Source organism: Vicia villosa, linkage group LG2 (assembly GCF_029867415.1).
Source record: "Vicia villosa cultivar HV-30 ecotype Madison, WI linkage group LG2, Vvil1.0, whole genome shotgun sequence".
Taxonomy (NCBI): domain Eukaryota; kingdom Viridiplantae; phylum Streptophyta; class Magnoliopsida; order Fabales; family Fabaceae; genus Vicia; species Vicia villosa.
The window spans coordinates 51,024,997-51,037,321 of NC_081181.1; positions in this window are offsets into that span (position 1 = coordinate 51,024,997).

Below are 12,325 nucleotides of genomic sequence, written 5' to 3' on the forward strand. Positions count from 1 at the left end.
TGTTTAGTCCATAAGAGTGTCTCATAAGTTACCATATTAAATTTATAAAACTTTACGCCGCCAAAGCTATTTTTGAACCAAAGAAATGTTGAAAATGTTCCGCTTTCTGATCCTTAGACCTCACACCCACCCTACAAAAATTGTTTAAGAATAGATTCAAGGTTAGAGATAATACCCAGTGGAGCTTTGAAGAAAAAGGGAAAATAGTTTGGGAGGGCAGCTAAGATTGATTTTAGAACGATCACATTTCTTCTAAATACATGGTTTTACTCACTCACCCTGATAATCTTCTTCTCACTGAGTCTATTAAAGGTTGCCAAGTAGCATGTCTTACACCCCAAATAGACTGAGACATTAAATATTTTTATTCAAGATTATTTTTTAGATATTGAGTTTTAAATACCAAAAATGTGTCTGTCTTCTTTTAGTCATATCTCCTTTATCTAGTGTTTCTAAATCTTATATTGACATAAATTAGAAGAATATTTGTTTTCTTAGAACAGAACATGCTTCACCCTGTAAAATTATAGTGATGGATAGTTTTTTTTGTGTGCAAGTGAAGTATATGTGAGATGTTCAACTTTCTAACATTACAGAAGACCCCTCCATGTTATTGATTCTAAAAGCATCCAACTTTTGTTTGATATTTATGATACACGTATCTTTTACTAAATTCAGCACATCAATCAATTCTTGAGTTTCACATTCACCATTCCCTTTTTGTTGGAAATCAACCATATAAATGTCAAAGATTGTTTTGCGATTTCCAGTGCTGAAAATGATGGACGAGCTGAAGTGAACACCACTTTGATAGTCTTTTTAAAGTTGTCACAGATGTCATATGGTGGATTCTTTAGTGTAACTCAAGAAAAGTGTTTTAAAAAATAATATAAAGCAGTTGGTTATTGGATGGGTAACCTTGGATATAAGTAAGGTAATGGTGTATGTGTGTGTGCTAGTAGGTAACATGACATGTTGGAAAGAAAGTGGGAAAGAAAGTGAGAGTTATATGCCGCCTCTTGATTCTAACATTTCTTCAAGAGAAACACATAATCAATCCTTTCAACTTGAAGTTTAAAATGGTAGCTTTTGATTATAGAATTGATTTTTATACTATAATTTATTATTCAATTTATTTTTTTATATTTACAAATATGTAATATAAATTAATTTATTTTTCATTAACATTTAACAAAAATTAATTTATCAAATCAATTTTCGTTAAAACTAAACACACAATCCTTTCAAGTTCAAGGTTCAATTTTCTACTGTAACTAGAAGTTTTGAACATAAAGCAAGAATTCAACAATCAGTGACAAATGACAGAAGATCAAAAGTCATCATAGAAACAAAAGCTTGACATTACAAATAATATTAAGCTTCCTCAGAAGTACAAGCAACATCAACGTTCACAACAAAAGAAGTTTTGACTCTGTATTCAGAAGCATCGAAGAACAAAATAAATTGTTTCAATTAAATCACATGCAAGCAATCACAATACTCAATACAAAGACAAAATTATGACATCCATTGTCGTCTACATCTTGATAAAATAAAGGAAAACACGCTACCAAGAGAGATTGTCTTGAAAGAAGAAAAACAAGGAAGACACGCTACCAAAGATAAGATTCGCCTTGGAAATAGGTGTGTCATCATTCAGTCTACGAAAAGCATTAAATGCTATGTTCAAATATAGTCCAAACGATAATATTCCAACTGTAATAACGAACTTCTATAAAAAGAGCAAAACCATGAAAGAAAAGTAGAGAGTCTGAGCAAGCAAATAAGCATAAGATTAATTAAGCTGCTCCATAAGAGGCAACACACACAAAGTGTGTGATGAAACGATTATGTTGAAATACACATCATAAGTCTAAGAAAAGAAAATCTAAAAGAGTGAAAAAGAAAAATTTGCATGTTTTGCAGTATGCTCCAATGAAGTTATAACAAATCCACAAATATCTGATCGATCCATATATTTCTCACGTTGAATGACCAAAGAAAGCTTAATACACTGAGTTGCTGCTCGACAGTGTTTCATGTCTACTTATGATCATTAATGTGTTATCAGCTGTAACAAGCTTCATGATCAGTATTGAAGAAGAAGAAGATGAAGATCGGTGTACAAGAAGCAATCAACATGAGAGCTGTTGCTCCACATCTGCTTATTAAGAAGGAAGGAAGATGGTCTTACAATAAGGAAGTATATTCGAGAGTTGAAGCTCTAATATCCTTACTCACACAAGAGAAGACCAAATTGAAAGAAGCAATTTGAAACAAGAGCTGCTGCTCTTAATCTACTTTCAGAAGAAGAAGAAGGGCTCATCCAGAAGTTGAAGAAAAGAAGACTGCAAGAATACGTTACAATTCTTGTAATAATATGTAAAACACAAGAGTTGTTGCTTGTATTGTGTTATATCTTAGGAAACTTCTGATAGACTATTTAGGCTCCAGAAGTGACTTCTAGTCAGTGTGTCGTAAACATATGTACTTAGAATAGGAGAAAATCTGCTTGGTTAATAAGCACACTTGTAATCTCCAGAAGAACAATTCTGATAGAATTGGTGTTCCTTGGGTATCCTCTGATATGGATACTTGAGAAGTCCTTGAGATCTGGTTAGACTCTTGGAGGGTTCTAGGTCAATAAATGTTATATCTTGTGGAGATCACTGAACGATTTATTGTCCAGGGTTAGTCACGAGCAGTTGGCTTGTGCAGGGTTAGTCACGAGTAGTTGACTTGTGCAGGAGTTACTAGGTTGATGAATGTTATATCTTGCTGAGATCACTAAACGATTGATCATATAGGGTTAGTCACTTGTGGGTAGCTTGTGCAGGAAGTTAGTCACGACAGTTGATCGTGCAGTTGTAATCAGTTTGGTTAGAGTGGATTAAGTCTTCGATTGAGAGAGGCAAAATCACCTGAGGAGGGTGGACTGGAGGTAGCCTTGTTGAAAAGGTGAACCAGGATAAAAATGAATGTGTCTTTTATCTTCTGTATCTATCATTTAACTAAGAACATTCACACTGATTATCTTCAGAACTGTACTTGACTAAGTAAGAAGTTCTGATGGAGTTAAGAAGTTAAATTGAATGTATTTCTCATTGGTTATGTCGTGTTATCTCAAACATGCTTCCACAATAATGATCTAAGCGCATCCAGCAAATGAGATACTAGAAGAAAGAAAAGATTTATAGAAAGAGAAATAAAATATGAAAGAACACAATTAAAACCCCCCTTTCTTGTGTTTTTCTCCACCTTCATGTTTCAATATTTAACTTTATAGATTGGAATTGATATTGAGAACTACGGTTTGAATCTTGATATCTAAGATAATCATCTGTTAGATTCTAAATGCTAGACATAGATTTAGGTTTAACATTCATAGAAAGTATCGACTTTTAATACTTTCGTATTGTTTAATAGGTCAAGAGATCGTCGATTAAACAATAAGGTTGAAACCTTATCAGAAGTTGTATTACTGATAAGTAAACTACATATCTCTGAAACTTTCTTTATCATTCATCCGTTTTACATTCTGTAACTTACAAAATCAAACACTTACAAGCTTCCACTTAAAATTGTTGTAATTATTGAATGGCATTGATATTGCACAGGTGCCTATGATACGATAAAACAAATACTCACTTTTGATTACTCAACATTAAAGTGGCGCCGTTGTGGAGACTGGAGTTTAGATATTATATCATAGCAATAGTTTCTATCATTTTAAGCTTGTGCATTTGTTAATAATGTATATGTACTTCTAGCCATCGTGCTGCTAACTTGTGCTTGCTAGATTTGTGATTTTTGTTTAGGCGAGGTAAAATACCGAAAAAACAAATTTCTCTTTGATCTAGAGATCGAAAGAACTGCCCGAAGGAATAACAACAAAACCAGGAAGCGCAAACAACTAACCAAGAAAAAGAAGCAACAAGAGGGAACATCTACATGTAATAGACGTCGAGCTAATGACGTTAAACAAGCGCTTGCTGGGAGGCAACCTAATTTTTTATGTATTCAAGTTTTATTTTCATAATTATGTTTTTAAGTAGTCTGAATATTTGAAGGTGTCATTTATCCAATCCCTGTTGTTTATGTTTAAATCTGTATCCTCTAAATTGAGTTGAAGAAGTATTGAGTGATTAATTCAAGTTTGAGTGAATCAACAAGAAAATGCTTTGGTAATGATAAAAGCTTTAAATGATGGTACAATATCAAGGTATCTGTTTATTGCTTTATAGACCATAACATGAATATGAAACTTATACTTTGCACAAACATCATGTGTTTGCATTACATGTTCATGATTGAATCACTTCAGATCAAAGCCTAAATATGAGGAAACTTTCCATTGTTTACTATATACACATGAGACCAACAGTTCTTTGTTTTAACTCGATTGACTTATGTTTAATCTTGCAATTATGTTGAATTGACTAAAAGCATGAAAATGATCAAGACAACCACTTTACCAAAAGTAACCTACCTTGTGAATGAGTGAGAATTCATTAACCCCTTTGAGCCTTTGTGTCAAGAACCATATCAGTTTTGAACTGTGAAAATTGCACTTGAAGAATTAGTTCATCATTTATTATTGAATGGATTCTGATTTTTTTTCTTGAAACACTTGAACTATCAACCTTCATTTGTGGTTTAAGTTTTGTCCCTTGCCTTTGAAAATAAAGGAGCATTCATGTACAATGTTGGTTGTATTCAAGTTGGAGGAAAAAGATGGGTTGCTAAGAAATTAAAAAGGGAAAGAAAAATGTGAAAAAGAAATGAAAAAGTTTGAAAGAAAAAGTGGCAAACAGTCCGTGCCAACAAATATGATCTATGGTGTATCATTTAAGCAAAGATAAAGGTAAATGAAGTTGTGAATGCTTAAGAATTTGAGAAATGAATGCTCTTCATGATTTTGGTAATATGTTTCAATTACCTTTAGAAATGACCTTACTTTATTAGCCAAACCTCATTACAACCAATGAAAGTCAAAGCACCTGCCATATCATTTTTGGGCTGAAACAATGAATATTGCATGTTATATTCATAATAGAGCTACTTTGAGGACTGACACTTCAGCTACACTCTATGAGTTATGGAAAGAAAGAAAGCTAACTATCAAACACTTTCATGCTTTTGGAAGTAAATGCTACATTTTGGATGATCGTGAACAAAGAAGAAGAATGGATCCCAAGAGTGATAAAGGAATATTTCTAGGCTATTCTACTAACAGCAGAGCCTATAAAATTTTTATTTCCAGAACCAAAGTCATGATGGAATCTATAAATTTTGTGGTTAATGAGTCAATCATAGAGGGTGGATATGATGTCGAAGAAGATGTTGGAACATCATTCCAGATGAATGATAAGGCAAAAAATATGGTAGATTTTGATACCAATACAAAGACTGCTGATATTGAATTTGACAACAATCAAACCAATAAGGGTCCTTCAATCATAATTCAGAAAAATCATCCTAAATAACTCATCATAGGAAATCTTAATGAAGGGATTATTGTTAGATCAAGAGAGGTGGTTTCTAAATCTTGCCTTGTCTCTAAGATTGAACCCAAGAATATCGTGAAGAAGTTTGGTATAGAGAATGCTAGTCACAAGAAGAAACCTGAACCTACTCATTTGAAGTTATCTAAAGATGATAAAGGTGTTGATGTGGACCAAAGTTTGTACCGAAGCATAATTTGTAGCTTTTTATATCTTACATCTAGCATACCTGATATCACATTTACTATAGGTGTTTGTGCAAGATATCAAGTTGGGCCTAAAATGAGTCACATCAATCAAGTGAAGAGGATTATGAAGTATATCAATGGTAATAGTGATTATGGCATGTTGTATTCTCATAGTTCTGATTCCATGCTTGTAGGATATAATGGTGCAGATTGGGAAGGTCGTGCTGATGATAGGAAAAACACTTCAGGAGGTTCTTTCTTCTTGGGAAATAATCTTATATCTTGGTTCATCAAGAAGCAAAACTGTGTATCTCTATCTACTGCTGAAGTTGAGTATATTGTGTCCCAAGAAGGAGTTGTTCTCAGTTGATTTGGATGAAGCAGATGTTAAAGTAGTATAATATCAAGCAAGATGTTATGAAATTATTCTATGACAATGCGATCAACATTTAAAAAAATCCCATTCAGCATGGCAAAACTAAGCACATTGACATCATTCATCATTTTATCAACAAAATTGTTACTCTAGATCATGTGGCCACTGAGAAGCAACTTACTGATATCTTCACCAAAGCATAGGATGCAAATCAATTCGAAAAATTAAGGGGTGAACCAGGGATCTACATTTTTTAGTAACAATAGTTTATTGATATTGCGGAAGGAGAGAAGGAATAAGAGGATGGTGCTGCTAGAGTTATCACTATAGTTTTTGTCTAAATTATGGCTAAAAAGAGGAAGAATTTGTGTGATTAGTTGGTTGGATATGTGCATGATTGTATGTGCATGTTTGTTGTGTGTTGGATCTGTTCTTGATGGGGAGTTTTGATCCTATTTGACAAGGGAAATATTGATCATATGTGACAAAGGGGCATGATGCTGGTGAGTTGTGCTTATTGGGTGATGTTGTTGTTGTTGTTGTGATGTTGTTGATGTTGTTGTGATGTTGTTGTTGCTGTGATGTCAAGTAGAATGTCATGACAATCTGATATCTGAAGAAATTCTGAACTGTGAGAGTTTATTTCTCTATGTTTGTTTGGCTTTGTGTGAGGTTGAGTCTCTCTTTAGTTTTGGTCCGCGTGCCTTTGATATTTTTTTGGTTGTTTGCTACTGCTTTTTTTTCTTATCTCCCGCTTCATTATGCAAAGGTTGTTTTAGCCAAAATTTGCTAAAGGGGAAGATTGTTAGTTCTGTGATTTTATGATTGACATTAATTTTTTAAAATATGTATCACAAGATTTTGTGCAAGGTGTCTTGACATACTGGTTAGACATCACTACTGACAGATGTTAAGCACGATGTCGTGACATGCTGTACCAGACATTAGTGCAGATTTAGGTTTTACTTCTTGAAAGATTTGATTTATTTAATGAGAGATTCTCTATTATTTTATCTCTCATATTTTTTGCAGTACAAGAAGGATTTATTTTGGAATAGTTGTTTCTATTCTAGCTCTGCACTTATTTCATAAAATAGGATGTTGAGAAATTTTAGGAAACATGCGATGTTTGTTCCTTATTTTAAGGAGAAGATTATGTAGAAGATTTGCAGATGCTATTTTTGGATATGCGTTTCAAATTAACTGAAGAGGCCGAAGCCCATGCTTAGGGAAGTCTATTTAAAATAACAACCTAAACCTATGTGGTAACTATGTTGTGCGATTGAAGTGTCGTTAGGGTTTTAGTTTGTTCATAATTCATTGTGAGCCACTCTATTATCACCTTGATATTAGAGTTGGACTCTGTTTGAGTTATAACTTGTCAATCACTCATAAGCTTTTAAGCAAGAGTGGATTGTGTCACTTGGAAGTGTATCTTCTATATTTGATTGAAATTGTCGTTTATCACATCTTCTATGATTAAAGGGAAGTGAGATAGGTCTCATATCTAGGAGTGTCTTTGATAGAAATAGCACAGGTAATGATTAAGTGAGAAGATCGTAAATCAGAGGTTGTTTACTTGGGCTTCAAACTAATACTATTGTAGTGAGTTTCTTCTCTGGCTTGGATGCCCTCATAGTAAGTGATGCTGCACCGAACTAGGTTAACAATTGCATGTGTTATTTACTTTCAACAATTTATTCTATCTGCATAATTGTTATTGCTATTGTGACTTATCTGATATCAGTGTCGCAATATCTGGTTCGACATCTGGTATTTGTGTGCTAGAATTTCAACCACCTTTTCACCAGGTTCCAGTCGAAATCAACTAAACTTCTCATCGAAGTTAGCTTGTCTAATTCAAATATTTTCTTAAGTTTTACTTGGCATCTTATATCCTTTTGAGCATCGAAATTACAACTAACACCTGTACACTTGCTTTTTGAATGAAAATTAATTTTTCATGTCTGGAACTGATTTTTGATGCTATGTAATCCACTTTTAATGCATGATATCTTTTTCAAACATGTTTTTGGATGCATTCTAAGATCCTTAATATATAGGCACATATAATGATTTAGAGATACTGTTCAGTGTACATAAATGCTAATAGTTTTCTACGTTTTGACATCATGCAAAACATTTAGTGGGAAGTGCACTCACAGAAATAAGTTGTATTTAAAAAAAATATTTAAACGTGGCGCATCCAAGAAATATACCTCGGTTAATTGTTTGACAAAATGAAAGCTTTATCTTAAAATCTATTATTTGCGATTAAATAACAAAATCATTTTTGTCAATTTTAGGATCCATAATAATAAATATGTTATTATAAAAAAATGATTTAACCAAACTTGATTCACATAGTGTAACAAAGAGCCAGCTAGAGTGTATGAGCATTTTTGAAAAAAGAAGTGGGGATAGTCATCCTCCCTGAAAGCTTTGTGCAAAACCATCTAAAAAATAGCGCATTTGGAAACTTAGATATTGGCACTCAATCTATCATGGTTACTCTCTCTTGAGTTCGAATAGTTATTATATGCCACCACATGTTCCCTAATCCATTACTTCCTTGATAAAGAGGTTAACATATAATTGACACACCAAAGCTTTTAGATTTTGAGGTTTATGAATATAGTTACATTTATCATCTCTCAAAGTAGTAAAAAAAAATCATTTCTTCTAATATTGTTTTGGAATGATAGTGCTTGGTGTTCCAATCCTTGTATGAAATCCATTAATTGCGAGACTTTTGGAATCATAAACACTATTTTTGATTAAAAAAACAAATTATTCACTTGTTTTGAAACTCTTTCTCCAAATTATTCAAGAAGTTTTCTTTGATGGGATAAATTATCGAAGAAGTTAGTATACCAATAAGGAGAAATATTTTGAATGCCATTTAACATAACTAATATTTCTTTTTTCCGCTTAAAAATATTACCAAAGAGACATTCTAATTTTAGGTCTTTAAATTAGTAGTGAGCCAAATAAAATATATATAAAATTAAAATTTCTTCTCAATTTATCAATCAACAATATATATAAAATTTCATTAATAATTCAAATAACTTCAAATCTAAAAAGACAGTTTTCTCTTCAAACGCAATTAAAAAATCGAAATAAAAAATCACTTTAGACAAAAATTTTGCGAGTCTTTCATGGAATTTAAGACGCCAAACCACATTCTAAAGAATACAATCAAACTTTTTGAAAACTCTATCATGACGATTCTATTTAGGATCTCTCCACAAAAATTTAGTCCCCTAAACTTGAAACTCTAATAAATTACACTAAATAATCTAATTAGAAAAAAGAGAGCAACATCTACTATTCACTTGAATTATTTCAATTAAATCTCCTATCATTAGCCAGAGCTCCTAAATAATTCCAATAATATAGCGAAGTTTAATCTAAGTAACCCCTCTTTCATTTGCATGAAGACTATAAGAAGACAATATTCAACATTATTTTCTTTAACCCCAACACATAAAGAGAATGAAAGTTTTTCTGATATAAAAATACTTGCTAGAATTTTATATTTAAAAAATACTGACTAACAAAATTATAGGGGCACTACAATGTTAAAATTAATAAAAGAATTTCATTTTCCATAAACAAAATATAAAGTAGAATAAAATCAATTAATTCTCCTAAAATAAAATCAATTAATAATATGATGAAAATCCCCTAAAAACAACACTATGATGAAAATCCATCTCAACTCACGCAACTGAATCTTGAGTCTGCTGAAGAGTCTTTTCGAAATAACTATTTCTTATATATTGTAGATCAAACAATTGGTTCACTTGATAGAAGATTTGAGCAGTATGGCACATATGAAAATATTTTTGAATTCTTGTTTAGTATTAAAAGGCTTAGATCATTATCTGGTAGGGACTTGAAAGCATATTGTAAACATCGTGAAACTTGTTTAAAACATGACGGTTCTCTGTTAGCTGAAGATTTCGTTTTATATTGTCCTTCGAAGGAGTTGAGAATCGAAGGAAAGATGGTTACTGATGGCCATCCCTTAAAAAAGTGAAAGAATGGCTACTGATGGTCATGCCTCGAAGATACAGACTTCTAAGTTCGTTGAAGATAGTGAACACTGAAAGACTAATGAAAGCATATGTCTTCGGGACTTAGACAAAATTTATAAAGTATATATTCAAGTATTACTACTTAGCGTGTTTTTTTTTTAGTAGTGTTTGTTTAAATACACTTCCACGCGTCGAAGACGGACTCAGGCGGGAAGATTTGAAATTCGAAGACGGTTTCGTAACCGTTCAACAACAGATGGCTTCGCTGGAAGTTCTGATGAGAAACGTGGCAGCAGATTAGTGTAGGACCGTTAAGGTCGAAACTAGTATAAATAGGAGTTTTAATGTTAGGATTCCGTGTGTTCATTTTGTACAAATCACTCACATATTTACTCAAGTATCAAGTGTTACGAGAAAGAGTTCGCTGAGAAAATGTACGTATGACACCACCATTTTAATACATGTGTATTGTATTTCATTTTCGAATACATTTCTGAATTACTGCATTTCATTTATTTCTTGTCATTTACATTCCCGTATCTTTATTTTATTTCCGAATTTACTTTCATGATCATTTACTTTTAAAGTCTTTAATGTTTCTGCAGTTTAAGATTCTTTATGTTTTAACAATCTTTAAGTTTCATATGTTATGTTATTTATCTTTCTTGTTGAAGTTATAATTACATATAACGAAGCAATTACCAAGATTCTTGAATCGAACAATACTCATTGAAGAGGACAAATTATGAATATGATTCAAATGAACATTGATAACAATCTTCTTGACTATGTGTCCTAGGATCAATCTAGTCGATCCTGCAAGTAACCAAATCATATTTATTATAGTTTGGAAGACTAGCGGTTGTTTACCGGAAATCACCGTAAACAAATTGGCACGCCCAGTGGGACAGTGTCACGCGGATTGTTTTAATCAATTGTTTTGTTTTTGTCTAGACAATATCAAGACCTTGTATGAACCTTAGGAACGGTAAATTAAAAGACAGTGCACAAATCGATTCCCAAACGAAGGTACAACAAGAAAATGGTCGTTACGGCCAGTGCAGGGGGTAATCAAGATCCCCCACAAGGTTCAGGATCAGGAGCGGCAAATTCGACTTCTACTCAAGAAGCACGAGATGCAACGGGTCCAAATGGACCGAGACCTGCAGATAATTCCCAGACTATGCCTGAAAATAATACAGCACCCTCAGGGACTGTTCCAGTTTCAGTGTCGACAACCGCACCCTCATCCACAAGTGCAGAGGACGTATTGTTTGCCTCGACAAATGCTGCAAACAATTTATTTGGTCAAGGTACAAACTCCGCTTTCGAATGGAGACCAAATAATCCATACGGAATGCCATACCCACATGGAACAGGCGTACGAGGGGCAGGACATATATATCCCCCAACTAACAATGCGGCATTTTCACCAAATGTTAGTTCAGTGGGTCGAAGTGCACATAACACTGGTTTCTCTACCCAGATGCCTCACTTTACCACAAATAACCAAGCAGCATTTCGACAAGAAATGGATGCAAGCAACCATGATATGGTGGGGGTTTTGGCCAGAGAACTAACTTCAGTCTTGAACCCACTAATGGCAAATGTTACTACTACAAATAGAGAAAACGTAGAAATTTTCCAAAAGATATCATCACAAATGAGTCGAATGGCAGAATTCATGGGAGTACCACCACCTAAAAGGAAAGACAAATAGCCTGTGAATCAAGAAGAGAGGCCTATTTTGGAACGTGTGCAAGATATGGTTCCCCCACCTAGGACGGTTCCTAGGGATATAGGCCCCTCACGAAGGACGGAGTCGTTCGAAAAGACTCCGGTAATTAACTTGGAGGATTCAAGTCAAAGGACCGTCCCCTTTCGACAAGAAATGGAGGAAGAACGACCCAGATTGAGGATTTTGGGTAGGGACGATCATCCAGATGAGATTGTCCAAAGAGTCAGAAGAGAAAATCTGGCTACAGAAAATAATTTAACTGCCATGATAGAAAGGGTTATGGCCAATAATGGCCTTAGTACTGGACTCAGACGTCCAAATTATACATCCCCTATATCAGATTATATCATGCAAACAAAATTGCCTAGGGGAACTAAGGTTCCTAAATTCACAAAATTTTCCGGCGAAACTAATGAGTCAACTGTGGAACATATTGCTAGATATTTAACAGAAGCAGGAGACTTAGCGGGAAACGA